Raw genomic sequence first — 15836 nt, forward strand, 5'->3', positions numbered from 1 at the left:
CTGTGGTTTTCCCCTCCCACCCAGAGCTTCGCCCTGCAGTGCTGTGGGGAGCTCCATGGGCAGGCTGAGTGCTGACCCTCGCAGGCGGCAGAGTCACTGCCCCGGTCACACAGCACTTTGGGGTGCAGGGATACTGCTCTGAATTCCAGCCCTGGAGATTCCTGCTGAAGATCTCCAGCACCATGATCTGCTCTGAGATGGTCTAACTTTACAGTTAGATGAGGTTGGAAAGTGCTTTCTCCAGGAGAGTTTTTAAAGGTCTCCTGACCCCTGACCCACTACTGCTCCACTATCATGGTGACTGTTTTTTTTTTTTTTTTCCTTAAACTTGTCTCTTGTGCTTTCCTCCCCTTGGCCCCCAGCCACACCATCCCATCTACATTGACCAAGGACAATCACAGCCTCACCTCCAAGCACAGCCTTGCTGGGATCTCCTGGGACCATGTAGGTGGGCCATGGTGGCCAGCTCTAAGCAGACATACATGCTGCAGGTCCCCACATGGTCTCAGAGGAGAGCGTATGGAGACATAGCATGACCCAGGGCAGAGCCTGTGGGCTGACACCAAGGCAGAGCTGGGGTCAGCAGGGCTGAGAAGAGAAGCTCCAGCAGCTCCTTTCCACACCCGGGCAGGGAGTGATGCACCCGACAGTGCTCCTGAGAGGGGATGGTGACACAAGAGACGGGGAGCACCGTAAACTGTGGTACTGAGCACTGAGCATCTGTGCTGGGTCTGGGAGTCCTGGCAGGCGGTGCTGATGGCTGCAGTCCCCAAGAGACCCCCAGCCCTGCTAACAGCAGTGAGTCCCCTCCACGACTGTTGGGAGCTTCTGGAGTGTCGTGGCTCCCATCTGCACCTCATCCCTGCACTGGCCCAGCCCTTGGTGCCCTGGCCACTATGGCCCTCCTGTTCAGCAGCCTCCCACCAGTCCCCAGCCCTGCCCAGCCTTCATCTTGTCCCCCCGGGGTTAGCAGAAGGCCATGCTCTGGGGTCTGCTGGTGTCTGGGCCTAGGGAGAGAGGCCAGGCAGGATGGCCATTCCCCCCATACAGGTGCTGAGCCCAGCAGGCAGATGGACCTGGTCACATTCCAAGATCACGCCTCACCAGCACCATGGAGAATGGCCAGTTCTGGAAATGGCTGGTATGAGGGGCTGGGTCTGGGAGGAGTTTCCTGGGACAGCTTCTCCTCTCTGTTCATGCAACAACAAGCTGGGCTGCATCTTTGTTCTGACAGACTCTGTATGAGGGCCCCCATGGGAAGAGGATGGTCTACAGGCCCAGTAGACGGCCCCAGGACCTCCTCTGCATGCTCCCTGACAGCACTGCAGAGGACCCAGGAGAGGACTCATCCTCCCAGGGCTCACAGCTGGATGCACAGTCCTCTACCTGGGCATGGAGCCTTGTCTGGGTGTGACATTTGGGATATGGACCAGCACACAGGGTGTCTGAAGACACACAGATTGTCTGAAGGAGATGTGCTGGGGACAGGGCCTGAGGGACAGCAGCAAAATGATATAGCTCCTGGGTGCTGCTTCCTTCAACACAAGCTCCCACAAGGGCTCCCAGCCTTCTTTTTGGTGCCACCCGTCAGGAGGGATGATGGCACAATGAGGTGGGAGGGTGGGGAGCGTTAATCCTTCTTCAGGCACTTCCCAGGCCATGTGGAGGTCCAGCAGAGCAAGGACTTCTGGCTCTGCACTGGGAGCTCACTTCAGTGTGCCCAAACTCTGAACATTGTCTTGCATTAAAGGTTGGCAATTTCCTTCCCAGTTCCCCTTCCTTCTCATCTCTCCCAATCCCTCCTCTGATCTCATTGGCCATTCCCACACCCCCTCCCCTGTTCTGCAGTAGGGCCCTGAGCTGATGGTGCTCCTCTGCAGAGTGAGCGGGCTGTGGGGCCACAGAGTTACAGGGTGATTCTGCACTGGCCATGCTGGTCAGGGTGGGAAGCAGACCCAACCAAATGGGGATCATGGCCTCTAATCCCTCCACGGACTGCGGATGTGGCAGGTGCTTGGAGGGACTACGGAGCATTTCCAAGGGTACTAGTTGAGTCCAGGCGCGCCTCTATATCTTGCCCCTGGTATCACACTGATGACATGAATCGCTCTCCAGTCTCCCTTCCCCATGCCAGATGGGTCCCCACTGCCTCTGCTGGGATGGCAGAAAGAAGTACATGGGGGTGTGGAGGCGGTGGTCGCAGGCTACGGCTGTGATGATGAGGCCGTTGCCCAGGAGGGCAGCCAGGTAGATGCCCGGGAAGAGCGAGAAGTGCAAGAGCTGCAGCTTCCGCGTGTCCGCAAATGCCAGGAGGAGGAACTCGTTGAGGGAGCTGCCGTTGGACATTTTGCTCTCTCTGGATATGGGGGACTGTCCAAGGAGGAAAAGACAGTGACAAGTCAGGAGGGAATTCTCTCTTCAAAGCTCTTGCCCTCTCTCTCTCTCTCTCGCTCTCTCGCTCTCACACACACACACACACACACACTGCTTCACTCATGTCTGGAGTTCCAATTTGTGCTGGCTGAGTGTGCCATGAGGAGCAGGGACCTCTGCCCACAGACTCCAGAGGGGTCAGTCCTGCTGTAGTGCAGAAGGGTGGTTTAACATCTTCACCTCCAGTTCTGAGGCATTTTGACCGCAAAAGCAACAGCTTCACTTTTGGGGGCTTTTTTGTTTGTTTGTCTGCTCTGCAGGGTAGGAATATGCAACCTTTCCATTGTTCTCCGTGTGAAGACTAGTGAGTCCTGAGAGGCAAAAGCTCTCCCTGTGCCCTAGGACAGGGCCGGCACACTGGTCTCCACATCAGTCCCATTCCCAGATGCCTTGGGCATGCACCTTTCTCAGCTAGGGGACAGTCTCAACCACAAGTTACCCTTAAAGGAAACTGGCCTCTGCTGACAGTGGTGGCCACTTGCAAAGCGCAGATCTCCAAACTCACCTCTCGCTCAGTTCAGATGTCCCAAGAGTGATGGAGAGGGTGGCACATAGCACATGGCTCCGATGATCGGAAGAAGGACTCTGTGACGTGGTGCTGATACTGAGGGAGCTTTTGACACCCAGTTTCTAGGCAAAAACACACAGTGCTTATTTCAGCTGCCCACATGCAGCCACCCCCAGCAGCATTTCCATTTCCTTAGCACCTCTGTGCCTTCTGCATGGGGCATGCAGCTGTCATGAATGTCCAGTAGAAGAGCTGTGCCCTCCTCGAGGGCACCACACAGCTCAGCAGCACACCCCAGGGAGGGTGAAGTGTCTGAAAGGTGGGGGCTCCTGAAGGACACTCAGCTCATTCCCCACTCAGCTCCACACACTGTGCTGCTTTGAGCCCCAAAGGCAAGAAGGGGTCCTCATCCTCTCACTCCATTGCAGACAACTCTGCAGCAGGAACCACAGTGTCTGGGTCAGACTCTGTAGCAGCAAATTTCATCCCCAGAAAGCCCAAGAGCAAGAGCAAGAGCAAGAGCAGCCTGGACACGGGGAGAAACAAGGAGCAACACCTTGGTGCTTGCCCAGGATGGCAAAGACAGAAGGAGAGAGGGACACTGAGGAAGGTCTTCCCCTAACCCAGCTGTGCACACCACCTCCCAGATGGAGACATTGCAGGGAGGTCGATCTCAGCCCCTTTGTCATGTTTTAGGAAATGGGCAGGTGGCAGGAGAGCTGCTCCTCTCCTCTTCTGGGGCTCTGGCTGCCAAAAACACAATTCCTGTCGATATCCCATGGCCTTGAGGGCAGAGGGCTCTCCTGGGTGGCAGAGGAAAGATGACAGGGGCTTGCTCAGGGGAAAGCATCTGCACTGCAGGGGCTGGCAGAGAACCTCCTGCACCCCGACCTCACATGAGGTGTCTGGTAGCAGTTTCCTCTCACTCTCTGACCATCTCTCTGTTGCTTGGAGATGTCCTTGCTGGGAGCTCTTCCTTTGTCCCCACACAGGTCCCATCCCACCCACTGTCATCTCAGCTCTGCCCTACAGAAAACTCCAAGCAGCAGGAAACTGCCCAGTGGCATCTCTCTGTTTGCAGGTGTTAAAGAGCAGACCACAAAATCTCTGATGAGACTGGCAAGGTGATGTTGGTGCTGTCTGTAGGCTGAGGAGTGGTGAAGGCACTTGCAAACCTATTCATCCTTCAGGGTGATGGTTAAGATCTTAGCCCCTTGTTTAAACCTGACTGCTGCATTTCCATTCCCACCAGGCAGAGACAAGTCCTCTTGAGGACTCCACTATCAAAATGTCCTTCTGGTGAGCTGGAGCTGTGAGCAGCCCTGACCCACGCAGCACCCTCTGAGCAGGAGAACGAACCTGTCCTGCCGGGGGTCGCCCCTCTCACCCAGAGCTTCTCCCCGCAGCACTATGGGGAGCTCCCCAGGCAGGCTGAGTGCTGACCCTCACAGGCGGCAGAGTCACTGCTCCAGGCACACAGCACTGTGGGGTGCAGGGAGACTGATCTTAATCATAGCCATGGGCACACCTGGGTGCACTCCCTGGCTTCACAACCCCAGAAGCCATCCTCAGGATAAGGTAGCAGCATGCCCTGTCCCTGTGATGGCGCGGCAGGGAATCCCTGCTCTGAAGCATCTCCTCCTCCTCCCCACTGGAGAAGCCAGCAGAATGATCCTTTAAAACCCTATCAGTCACAGGATAGCTGGATTCAGAAGACCTTTCCAGGAAGCTCAGCAGTCTTGCTCTACAGCCAGAGACTTACTGTGTAAAGGGCTGTAAAGATTTCTCCCACAAGGAGCTCTCCTCTCTCCTCCCACTCCACACTGCCTTTCACTTCTTCCTGTCTTCTCTCATCTCATGGCAGCAGCAGCATTCAGTGCCCAGAGCCCTGCTGCTCTTGGCAGAGGAGCTGCTCCTGCACACAGATGTCTCTCAGCAGTGCTGTCAGGTTGCCATCAGCTCCCTCTGTCCCCAAAAACTGGCCCCACTCAGGAGCAGAGGCCCAGCTGAAGGCATGAATTTCTCTGTCCCTTGTGCTCCCTCCTCCTGGGAAATGTTCCCTGAAGTAGACTAAAATAACCAGCTATTGTCCTTTTCTAAAGAGTGCAGAGAGACTGATTCCAACATTGCAGTTTATTTCATCAGAAGATGGCTATCTGTGAAAGGTGGAAATGTCCCACTCGGGAAGCCCCGATTCCCCCCTCTTGACTAGGCAGGACACCTAGACAGGGACAAGAGGGGAGCTCATGGACACATGGTTCAGGGGTTGATTCAGATGAGTCAATCTGGGCATCGCATGCCAGTTTAGAAGCCCCTGGCATGCAGTGGGATTCATATCCCTCCTGTGAACCCCACAAACACACAGGAGGTGGGATTCTCCTTACCAAGCCAAAGTGAGCACAACAGAGGTGTCTGCGTGGGAGCTCCTTGTCTAAGCTCCAATTATAATCACTGGAGATGGAGGGTGGGAGTCAGTTGCTCACATGCAAACACCTGGTGACATTGGAAGAGACAGCGGTGGTCCAAGGCATGTGCCAGTGTCTGCTTGCTCTGATGGAGCGACTATGAGATCCACATCCTTCTGGAGCATCAGGTAGGGGCCAGGTGGGGAATTTTCTTGGCCATCTGAAATGACACTAGATGCCTACTACAACTAGAGCCCCACTCAGTAGGAAGCAGAGACATATGAAGATCCCAATGTTACAAACAGCTGTTGTAATTCAGTGCAGACACTTGATTTCATGACACAGAAATAGGCTGGCAGGGCTATTTCAGATGCCTGGGGTGTGCAGCACAACCACATGTCCCTAGCAGGTACAGCATGGGACCTACAGGAACACCATGCACCTTTAGAGTGCTTGCTGGGCAAGTACCCCCAGGCATCTCGGGGTTCCTACCTGTGCCCAGACAAATTAATCACTTCCTTTAGGGAAAGTCCATCCCATCTACATCCATGTGTGCTGCATAAATGGGAGGCACATCACACCAAGGTCTCTGTTCCAGTCTCAGTGCTCTCAAACCTTTCTAGCTCTCCTCCTCCTGAACCTCTTCTCACCCTGCCAGATGATATGAACAGGGACTGGCCTAATGATGACCTCAGGGTGGCTGGATCACAGGCTGCTCAGGGCCAGGGACTTCTTCAGTGGTGCCTTGTCCAGCCTGGAGATTGGTTCAAGGAGTCTGTCACAGGCCCAACGGTGCTGCAGAGTCAGCTCAGGCCGCCAACACCTCTCCTGCCATTCCTGCAAGGCCCTGCTCTGTTTCTCCTTGGCCTTGGGCACTGCAGGCTGTACCACTTGCAATCAAAGCCTTTGCATATGTTGGGTCCTTGGTAACAGGTTTTCCTGTGACAAATCTTCAGTTGAGGCCACAACTGAGATGCTAAAACGAGAATGTATGCAAACATATGCAGCCTGGGGTGCAGGCAGGAGCAAATGGAGATGCACAAGCTGCCTGTCACAGGAGTGCCACATGGTTGGAATAACTGAGGTGTGGTGGGACCACTCGCATGACTGTGGTCCTTCAATGGCAGGGTGCAAGTTCTTCAGGAGAGACCACCAGGCAAGATGAGGAGGGGCATGCCCTATGTGTGAAGGGGTAGCTTGCATTTATGGAGCTCTTCCATGCCATGGACCAAGTAAGGCAGCTCTGAAGGGCAGAGGAGCTCAGGAAAGCCCTCAGGTCTTTAAGGACAGCACCCGTCAAGCACAAGAATGCTTCATAACAAACAATTTGTAAAATCAGTAGACATCTCTGGACACCAGCCTGGCTAAACAGGGAACTCCCACGTGAGCTCCGGGGCAATCAGGCAGCATACGGAAAGGGGAAGAAGGGCGAGGCTGCAAAGGAGGAATTTAGAAATATTGTCCAGCAAAGTGGGAATGGTGTTAAGGAAGCCAAAGCTGCCCTGGGACAGAGACACTTGCAGGGGATGTGAAGGACAGGAAGAAGAGCTGCTACTGCTTCAGTGGCAGTAAAGGAGTAAAAAAGGAAATGTGGGCTCACTGCTGAATGGGGCAGGGATTCTAGCAAAAGCAGATGTAAATAGGTCTGGGGAAGTCAAGTCCTTCCCGGCTTCAGTCTTCACCCACAAGGTCTCCTGAGATGTTCTGTCTAGAGTCAGGACTCCTGAGGAGAAAACCAACCCACAGTGCCCAAGTCTCTAGAACTCAACCCATAGAAGCCTATGGGATTGGATGGCTGTCATCCAAGAACATGCAGAGAGCTGGCTGCTGTGACAGCAAGGCTGCTCTCTTCCATCTTTGAAAGGTTGTGGAGATCAGGGGAAGTCCCAAAGACCAGAAGAAGGAATATGTTGTGCTCGTCTTCAAAAAAGGCCACAAGAACAACCTAGGGAGCTGCAGAGCATTCAGCCTCATGTTGCTGAGGAGTGTGTCATGGAGCCAGTCCTCTCAGATCACCATTCTGGACACATGAAGAAGGTGCCTGGGAACAGTCAGCATGGATTTACTGAAGGTAAATCATTCCTGACCCACCTGATTGCCTTCTGTGATATAAGGCCTGCACTTGTGGAGGAGAGGAGAGTAGTGGATGTCCAGTAGACATCCAAATGGGCAGAAAGCTGGTTGGATGATCGAGCTGAGAGGGTTTTCATGAATGGGTCATGCTTGACCAGGAAGCCAGGTAAAGGTGGGGTATGCAGGGGTCTATCCCACATCCTGTCCTCTTTGAAAAGCTCTTCAGCAGGGCAGAACGACACATGCATCAGGACAGGCAGAGACCTGACCAGCAGAGCAGTGACCCCCAAGGAGCAAGCCTGGACATTATGAGGGATGCCATATGAGCCAGTGGTGCATGCTCACCACAAATGAGGCCAGCTGCATACAAGACTGTGTTAGGAAGAGCGTGGCCACCCAGGCAAGGGCAGTTCTTATCCCCCTCCACTCAGCACTGCTGTGGCCACATGTCTGCAACAGTGTGTCCCAGTGTGGGCTGCCCAGTGCTGAAGAAATGTGGAGCAACTGGAGAGGGTTCAGAGGAGGTCTGCCCAGATGGGGTTGGGGGCCTGAAGCACATGGCCTGTATGGAGAGCCTGAGGGACCTGGGCTTCTTTAGCCTGCTGAAGTGGAGGCTAAGGCCAATACAGTAGTCACCTGTGACAGGGTGGTTTCAGAGATGATGGAGCTTTTCTTGGTAGTGGGAAGCCACATGAGAAGGGGAAAGAGCCACAAAGTGCATCTTGAGAGGTTCAGACTGCACTTCAGGTAACAAGAATGTCACTCGTAGGGTAGTGCTGTGGTGCAGCAGTACACCCAGAGGGACTATGTGATCAGCCCCTTGCCTTTTGTTTCAAGGAGCAGCCAGCAAGGCCAGTGGGATGTCAGTAAAGGTGGGGAGATCCTGCAGTGAGAGCAAGGTGGGGATGGAGTTTGGGTGTCTACAGGCTGCAGGGAAACAGGCGCAGCTTTGGGACAGCACAGGACAGTCTGTGGTGGAGATGACCGAGGGCAATGCCAAGGCTGAAAGCCTCCAACAGAACTGAGTTCTTTGTCCCATTTGCTATGGCTAGTGTCTCTGCCACAGAGGCCCACGACAAGATAATGTTTCCTTAGAGCACTGTGGCCTTGCTGCCTCCTCACCTTCATGGAGCCCAGGAGATGCTGTATTGTTGTCCTGCACTAGGCATTGCGCACCCCCACACCCTGATACTGCCCCCAGGAAGAGCCCTGAGCAAAGTGTGAGGAGAGGATCTCCCCACGCAGGGGCTGGCTGTGGGTCTTGGCCATTTTGTTGATAACACACATCAAGGTTGACTTGGCATCACAGCCACCCTCACATTGCCTTTGCCTACCTGCAATCAGGGCCTCCAACTTTCTGCTCTAATCAGCCCCTGGGGAGCCTTTGTTAGTAAGGGCCCTCAGTGGGACCCATTAACGCTCCAAGAAATTTGGGGATTTGCTTCTGACGTAAACTTCTTGAGAGGTTTCTTCAGTCTCCTCTCAGCATCTGAGGTTCATGGACTCAGCACCAAATACACCCAAGGGGTCATTAAAATGCAAAACCCCTAAGGAGCCATGTCTCTTTCCATAATTTTCCTCAGCTCTTCAATTCTTGTGCTGTGGCTAATTGGAGAGGTTTCAGCAGTGTATTTACAAGAGGAAGATTTCAATGATCATCAAAAAAAAAAAAAAAAGATTTCTGCTTTCAAAGTTTTCCTTATTTTTCAGCTTACAACCTAGAGTGATATCCACCTTCTCCAACTGATATTGATCCAGAGTGTCTCCTAATGAAGTCGGGAGAGGTAGGAAAAGCACCATCCTGGAGGTCAGACATCCATGGAAAACATTCCTCCCCACCTCCCCAGCCCTGACACTTCTCTCATCAGCCACTGGGGACTTCGATCACTCTTGTTCAAATCGAACCTTTTGCCACTCAAGGCTGCAGCTGAATGTTACAGCTCATGTGCATCAATTCCCACCTGCTTTCCTCAGAGAACTAGCTGCAAACAGGCACAGAGGGATTTGTCTTAATTGCGATCAAATGAAAATAAACATGATCCAGTGTCATAAGAAGTAAAATATATTCCTCAACTGTATGTCAAGTCCAAGGTGCCTCCAGAGATGTCCATGGTCTACAAGGAATAACCTTCCTTGAACTGTTCTTCACAGATAGATAGGAAAGGCTGGACAGACACACAGTGCAGGAATTGATTGAAGAGATAATAAGACTCCTGAAAGAGGAGGCAAGCTTTAGACTCCCTGAAGCTTGAAGCAGCAACTGCAATGTTGAGAGGTATCTGACTGATAAAGACTAAGGGGAGGAGGAAGACTAGAAAATATGGAAAGTGCATAGGCCCAGATCGTCTGATGCAAAGATGTCTTTAGAAATGATCAATTTAATCTGGGCATGTGGAAACATGTGAGAGATCACTGAGACTACAGCCACAGCATAACAGAAAGAGCAGTAGAAACACAAGGTCAAGGGCAGATCAATATTTCTTCTCCCAAGATTAATACCCTTCCTGAAGATTCCCACTATTTCATCACAGGAAAACACTGACATTAAAATTAGCCAAACATTTGTGCTGATGAAAGTGTGCTCATATTTTTGAAATGTTGAGACAGCTCTTCACCTTTCCAGGCAGAGCTCACGTGTCCAACCACAAGCACCCAGGGGCACTTGGAGAAGCCCCGGTATCTCTGAGGCACCTGCTTGGGCCTGGCAGCTCACACAGGAGACCTGCAGGAGACCAGAGCCCCTAGGAGCTGCAGATGGAGGCTGGGCAGAGGGGACCAGGGCACCTGCAATGGCACCAGCCACCCATGACCCTGTGACTGCATCCCACCCCACTTCTGAAAATCTCTTTCCTTTTCACACAAAAAGATAATGCGGCATCACCCCGGAAGACCAGTATACTGAAACAGAACAAATCAAGTGAGACAATAAGAGCACACACACAAAAAAAAAGTTGGAAAGTATAACAAAGCATTTCTTTGCTTTCCATCTTTGTCTTAATTTCTTTCTTGTTTCAGTTTTAATCTCATTTTCTAAACTTTTCTGTTATAATCAGGCCTACACCACTAAACAGGATATTGTTGTGTCTCACACAGAGCCCAGGGCTCAGAGAAAGACCCCCTGCCCACGGCTGTCCATGACACTCCTCACTCTTTGCACAGAGCACATCGCACTCTGAGGTGTCAGGCTCTCTCGACTGGTGAGGAAAGCAGGGTGACCAGCTTCATCTATTTTTGGATGGCCAAATCTGCAGAAATCTCAACATACCTGTGTTACCATGACATTTTAAAGGAGTTCCTAAAACATCTAGCCACACTCCCTTTTCATTCCCTCCACAGTCAATGAAGTGTAACTTCATTTTGGGGGAAAACAGGGAGGAGGCTGATCTCACCCCATGCCAGACCCCATCAGTGCAGATGTCTCTGCCTAACCCAGCTGTCTGGGCTTCCCTTTCTAGTCAATGCAGGGAAATAAGTTCCCTCAACTGAGTTGTTTTGAGAAGCATTTCCTAATGACAAGCTAAGGTCACATACGAGCCACCTCAAAAATTACCAGCACCACATGGGAACACAGCTACCCCAGGACATCTCAGGCAGCAACAGCCTCTCTGTGTGGTCCAATGAATCAAGCCCCAAAAGCAGATTTTAGTCCTGAGTTGAAATCTTCTCAAAAAATAACTCCATGCAATAATTGACAAAAATCCTCCTTTCCAAAGCTTCACACAGATTTTACCGTTGCCAAATATGTTTTCATGCTTAATAATTGGCAGCACCATGTTCGTGCACTACAGTAACCACGGCTATGAAGCATGGCAGGGACCAGGGTCCCAGATAAAGCTCTCAGGATGATGTGTGTGAAGGGCACATTTGCTCTTTTCTGGCCTATCACCTCTATCTTAAGCACCACAGACCGAGAAACCTCGCTAAGGACATTTAAAACATAAGAGCCTGCTTTGGTGCCGCAAGGAGGAAGGCTGCGTCCTCTCCCAGATTGTCCTACATCCTGCTTCTACAAAAAGAGTGACCCACAGGAGAAATCAGTTTTGAGGCTCACCAAAGCATCTCAGCTTGTGGCCACACTTTGTGCTGTTTCATCCCACATGACTTTGATCCTGTCTTTGAAAAATGCCACATCCCAAACCAACCCCGAAGGCCTAGATTCCCACACAGCTCTGCCGAGTGCAGAGACTTGACAGTGCAGGGGCGCAGACGTGTCCTCTCCAGGGCTCCCTTTTTCATATCTCACAGCCTTTGGCACCATCTGGGGATGTTCCTGAACGATTTATCAGAAAGATCTGGTAAATAAATGGCATGACAGGAGGTGACTGCTTTCCAGAACATGAGGGGAAATCTCTCAGCTCTCTCCCTGACTATGCCATCTCCATGGTGGTGACCTATTGAGCCCCCAGATGACATCAGCTGAGGTCACAGTGGGATGTGCCACATCACAAGGAGGTCTCCCTGGTGCCATAGCGGTGCCCTCACTTCCTTGCGAGGTCCAGGAGCTGCTGTGCACTGCTCACGTGCTCCCCACCACTGCTCTTCGGAGCCGCTCCACAGCAAGGATGGGGGACAGGAGGCAGTGGGGCCATGCTGGGGCCCCTCGCTGATAGGCAGAGGAGAAGGGACACATGGGAGAGGAGTTACGGGTGACGAGATGGGAAGACTGTCCCCCCTCCCCGGCTGGAAAGACAATCCAAGGGCAAGAGGGTAAGAGAGATGGAGAACTGCTTCAAGACCATCAGCCTGCACTGCAGTTCCTTGTTCCCAGCACTCCTGCGGCTCTCCACCAAGGGTAAGGGCTTTAAGAGTTCCTTCCTGAGGTGTCGCAGAGAAACAGTTAACTGCAAAAATGGCTGTGGATACTGAGCTGGGAGGATGACTGGAAAGGGCTGGGGGCTGCCAAAAGAGCCCTGTCTGAAGGGCCCGTCTGGCTCAGGGGACAGTGTGGCAGCCAGGACTCCTGGGTCCTGGGGCTGGAGATGCCCTGAGCCCCAAGGCTCCTGTGAGACTGGTTCCGTCCCCTTGTGGAGGGTGGGAAATCCATAGCCAGGTTTCCATGGGAGCGGTTCCCCCTCTGGCATCTGGCTCTGGGACGAAAGGGGTTCTGTGTCCTGGAACCTGGGGTGTCCAGCAGCTCCCATGGGGCTCTCAAGAGCCTGCTGGAAATGCCCATACAGGAAATGGGTCCTTCACCTTGTAATAACCCCAAGGTATCTGCTTCTTTGGGAGAACCTCTGCTCCTTCCCCCTGGATCCCTTTATGCTTCCAACTTGGCAGAGCATGGTTTGGGCTCAGAGATCTTGTCCTCAGATGGCCACAGACCCTGTCCTCCTGCACATGGGGGTCAGACCTCTGCACCCAAAAGACAGCCTGTTTGGGAGAGCAGCTTGGGAACAGGTGGGGGTGCCATGGCCACCCCACAAGTCCCTGTTGTCACCAAGCATTTTTCTCTGAGCCGTGGGGGGCAGTGCTGGGGGCAGTCCAGTAGGGCCATCTCGCCCAGCCCCCTCCCGGACCCACACCTCCGCTGCCCACCACCAGCAGGCCCACAGCTGCTCTGCCCCTGGCTGCCCCCTGCCCCCAGGGCTCCTCAGCCCTCCACAGCAACGCGCTGGGGCCCAGCCCAGCCCCGCAGAGAGCAGCCCCTGCCTGGCCGCAGCCCAGCCCTGCCGGGTGCAGCGTGAGAGCTGCTGAGCCCCGGGGCTGCCCCGGGCAGGGGGCCGGGGCCCCAGGAGCAACAGGGCCCTGCCCTGCCCTGCCTTGCCCTGCCCTAGGGGCAGCAGGACACTGCCTGCAGGCTCCGGCACCCCAGCCATGCCCAGGGCCCCTGCGCCAGCGCCAGGGCCAGCACCAGCACAGGCCCTGGGGCTGCTCCCCCATGCCCCCCACAGCCCCTGTGCGCAGGGCAGCCAGCAGCCCCACGGGGCCCCTGCAGCAGAGCCCAGGCCTGGCGGGGCAGCGGCAGTGCCCTGGGGCCCCGCATTGCCTGGGCACATGGAGACGCGCTGCCCTGAAGCCCCACGATGCCCTGCGATGCCCCGCGATGCCACCCACAACATGGTGTCCAAACGAGGGGGAAGGGGAGGGGGCAGAGCTGGCTGCCAGGGCAGGAGGCTGCACCGTTTCTACAGCAATGCACCCAGTTCTGCATTCCTATTGGCCAGAAAGGGGAGGAGGGCAGGGCTGGATTTGACTGACGTCTCTGTCAGCCAGTCGGAGTGCAGAATGTGGGGAAAAAAATACCTGAAGCAGAGCAGGAGCAAGGTCGGAGCGAGGGAGTGGGCGAGAGTGGGTGTGAGCGGGGCTGGCGGGGCTGCGGGCACCTCCAGCTGCCGGCGGGTGCCCTCCCGCCAGGGCGGGGGCAGCAGTGCTGGCCCCAGGGCTGCTTTCCTGCAGGAGCTGCAGCAGGGGCTGGTGGGGCCGTGAGCACGGCACAGAGCGACCGGGGACAGAGTGGGCAGCTGCCCTGCAGCCAGATGTGGCAGCCTGCCCCGAGCAGCTGGGCTGGGGTGGCTGCTGGGGTTGGGGGGCAGGAAGCTTTGCCCCTGACGGGGGTCGGAGACCCATTTGGAAGCATTTCCCTGAGCTGCTGCTGCTGCCACCGGAGCCCCCAGGTGCTGCTCCGAGCTGCATTTGGGAGTTGCTGGGCAAAGCGTGAGCAGGCTGCTGGTGTCCTCGCGAGGGGCCCTTCCCAATGGTGTCTTTTGTTCTGAAAACGGCATTTCCGAGTGGCTCTGAGAGAGGCTGTCCCCGCATGTCACGCCGTGCCTTAGCCGTTGTTTTTGCTCCAGGCCTCTTGCTTCACCCCGAGACCTGTGATCCTGGCAGCAGCGTGAAGGGTGTTTCCAGAGCAGCTCTGTAAGTGGGAGCTGTTTTGCTTGTGAAGGGCCTTGAAAGTGGCTGGACGGCCAGTGCTCCCACTTGCCGTTGTTCTTTCCATGCTCCTAGGTCAGGGTGAAGAGCTGCTGACTTGTGGCTTTGCTGGTCTCACCAGCTGAGATGCCCTGGCCTGAGTCCTTCCATGTGTCTCCAATTGTCCAGGCATAAAACAGGAGAATGGTGGTTGTCCTGGATGTGTAGAGGATTTGCTGGGTTTGTTCAACACTGGGGAAGGAACCAGATTTCTGAGTTGCAGGAAGGCTTCTCCCTCTGCCTGGGACATGAGGCCCTGCTGTCTTCAGGTTCATAATTGCTCATCCCATGAAATCATCTTTTTCAAAACTGTTGCCAGTAGTTACTTGCAGACCTTTTTCCAATGCCTGTTTTATGGTCTACGTGTAGAGACTACCTGGGCAAAAGCTAATCTTCTTTTGGGGTAGTAACTGGTCTGTTAAGGGTGTTTTGCTTCACTATGAGCATTGTGAAGCCACGAGGTGAACTCTCACGCCTGCTGAACCCGGCTCTGCCCTGGTGTTGGCCCACAGACTCTGCCCTGGGTCATGTTATGTCTCCACACGCTCTCCTCTGAGACCATATGGGGACCTTGAGCGCATAGCTCTGCTTGGGGCTGGCCACCACAGCCTGCCTGAGCAGTCCCAGGAGATCCCAGCAAGGCTGTGCTTGGAGATGAGACTGTGATTGTCCTCAGTCAGCGTAGATGGGATGGTGTGGCTGGGGGCCAAGGGGAGCAAAGCACAAGAGAAAACAAGAAAAAGGTGCAGGAAGGGAAATGTGAAATAAGTTTAAGGAAAAAACAAAGAAATAACCATGGTAGTTGAGTAGCCCTGGGTCCGGGGCCAGGAGATCTTTAAAAACACTCCTGGAGAAAGCACTTACCAAACTGATCTAACTGTAAAGTTAGCCCTTAGAGCAGATTGTGGTCCTGGAGATCTCTGGTGGTCCCTTCCAACCCAAATCCTCTAGGAGGAAGGGGCTGGAAAGTGGAGTCCTGGGCAGGGGACACTGTTGTGGGGTTGAGGCCTTGCTCGCATTTGTACTGCCTGGTCAAACCTGTCAACCCTGTCCTCCAGAGTTACACAGTGAGCGAGTTCATCCTCCAAAGGAGTCTCTGCTCCATGGGCAACAGGAGTCAAAGCAGTGCAGGGAGACTGCAGAAGAGTTCTCAGGAACACACCAGGCATTCAGCCCCTTCGACTGCTGAGGTGTCCCCAGACCGGTGCTTTGCATCCTAGGTCTGAAGGGTTGAGAAATCTTTGGAGCCAGAGCAGATCGGAGTCCCACCTCCTGGGCTCACAGGTTACAGGGCATCAGCAGGGCTGTAGTGGCTGCAGGGAGGGAATCAGTGCCCAGGGCATGAGCAGATCCCCCTCTGCCCTCCCCTCTCTCTTCACACCCCAAAACAGAGATCGTGTTCCCTGTGTTGGCCCTCCCTGCCGGGCTCTATTCCCGGCCAGAGGGGACACAGGCTTCACACTGGGGAAATGCAGGAGAGCCCAGTCTCACCTAGAGGAGCAGGG

The sequence above is a fragment of the Apteryx mantelli genome, unplaced genomic scaffold, assembly GCF_036417845.1.
Source record: "Apteryx mantelli isolate bAptMan1 unplaced genomic scaffold, bAptMan1.hap1 HAP1_SCAFFOLD_20, whole genome shotgun sequence".
Classification (NCBI taxonomy): Eukaryota; Metazoa; Chordata; class Aves; order Apterygiformes; family Apterygidae; genus Apteryx; species Apteryx mantelli.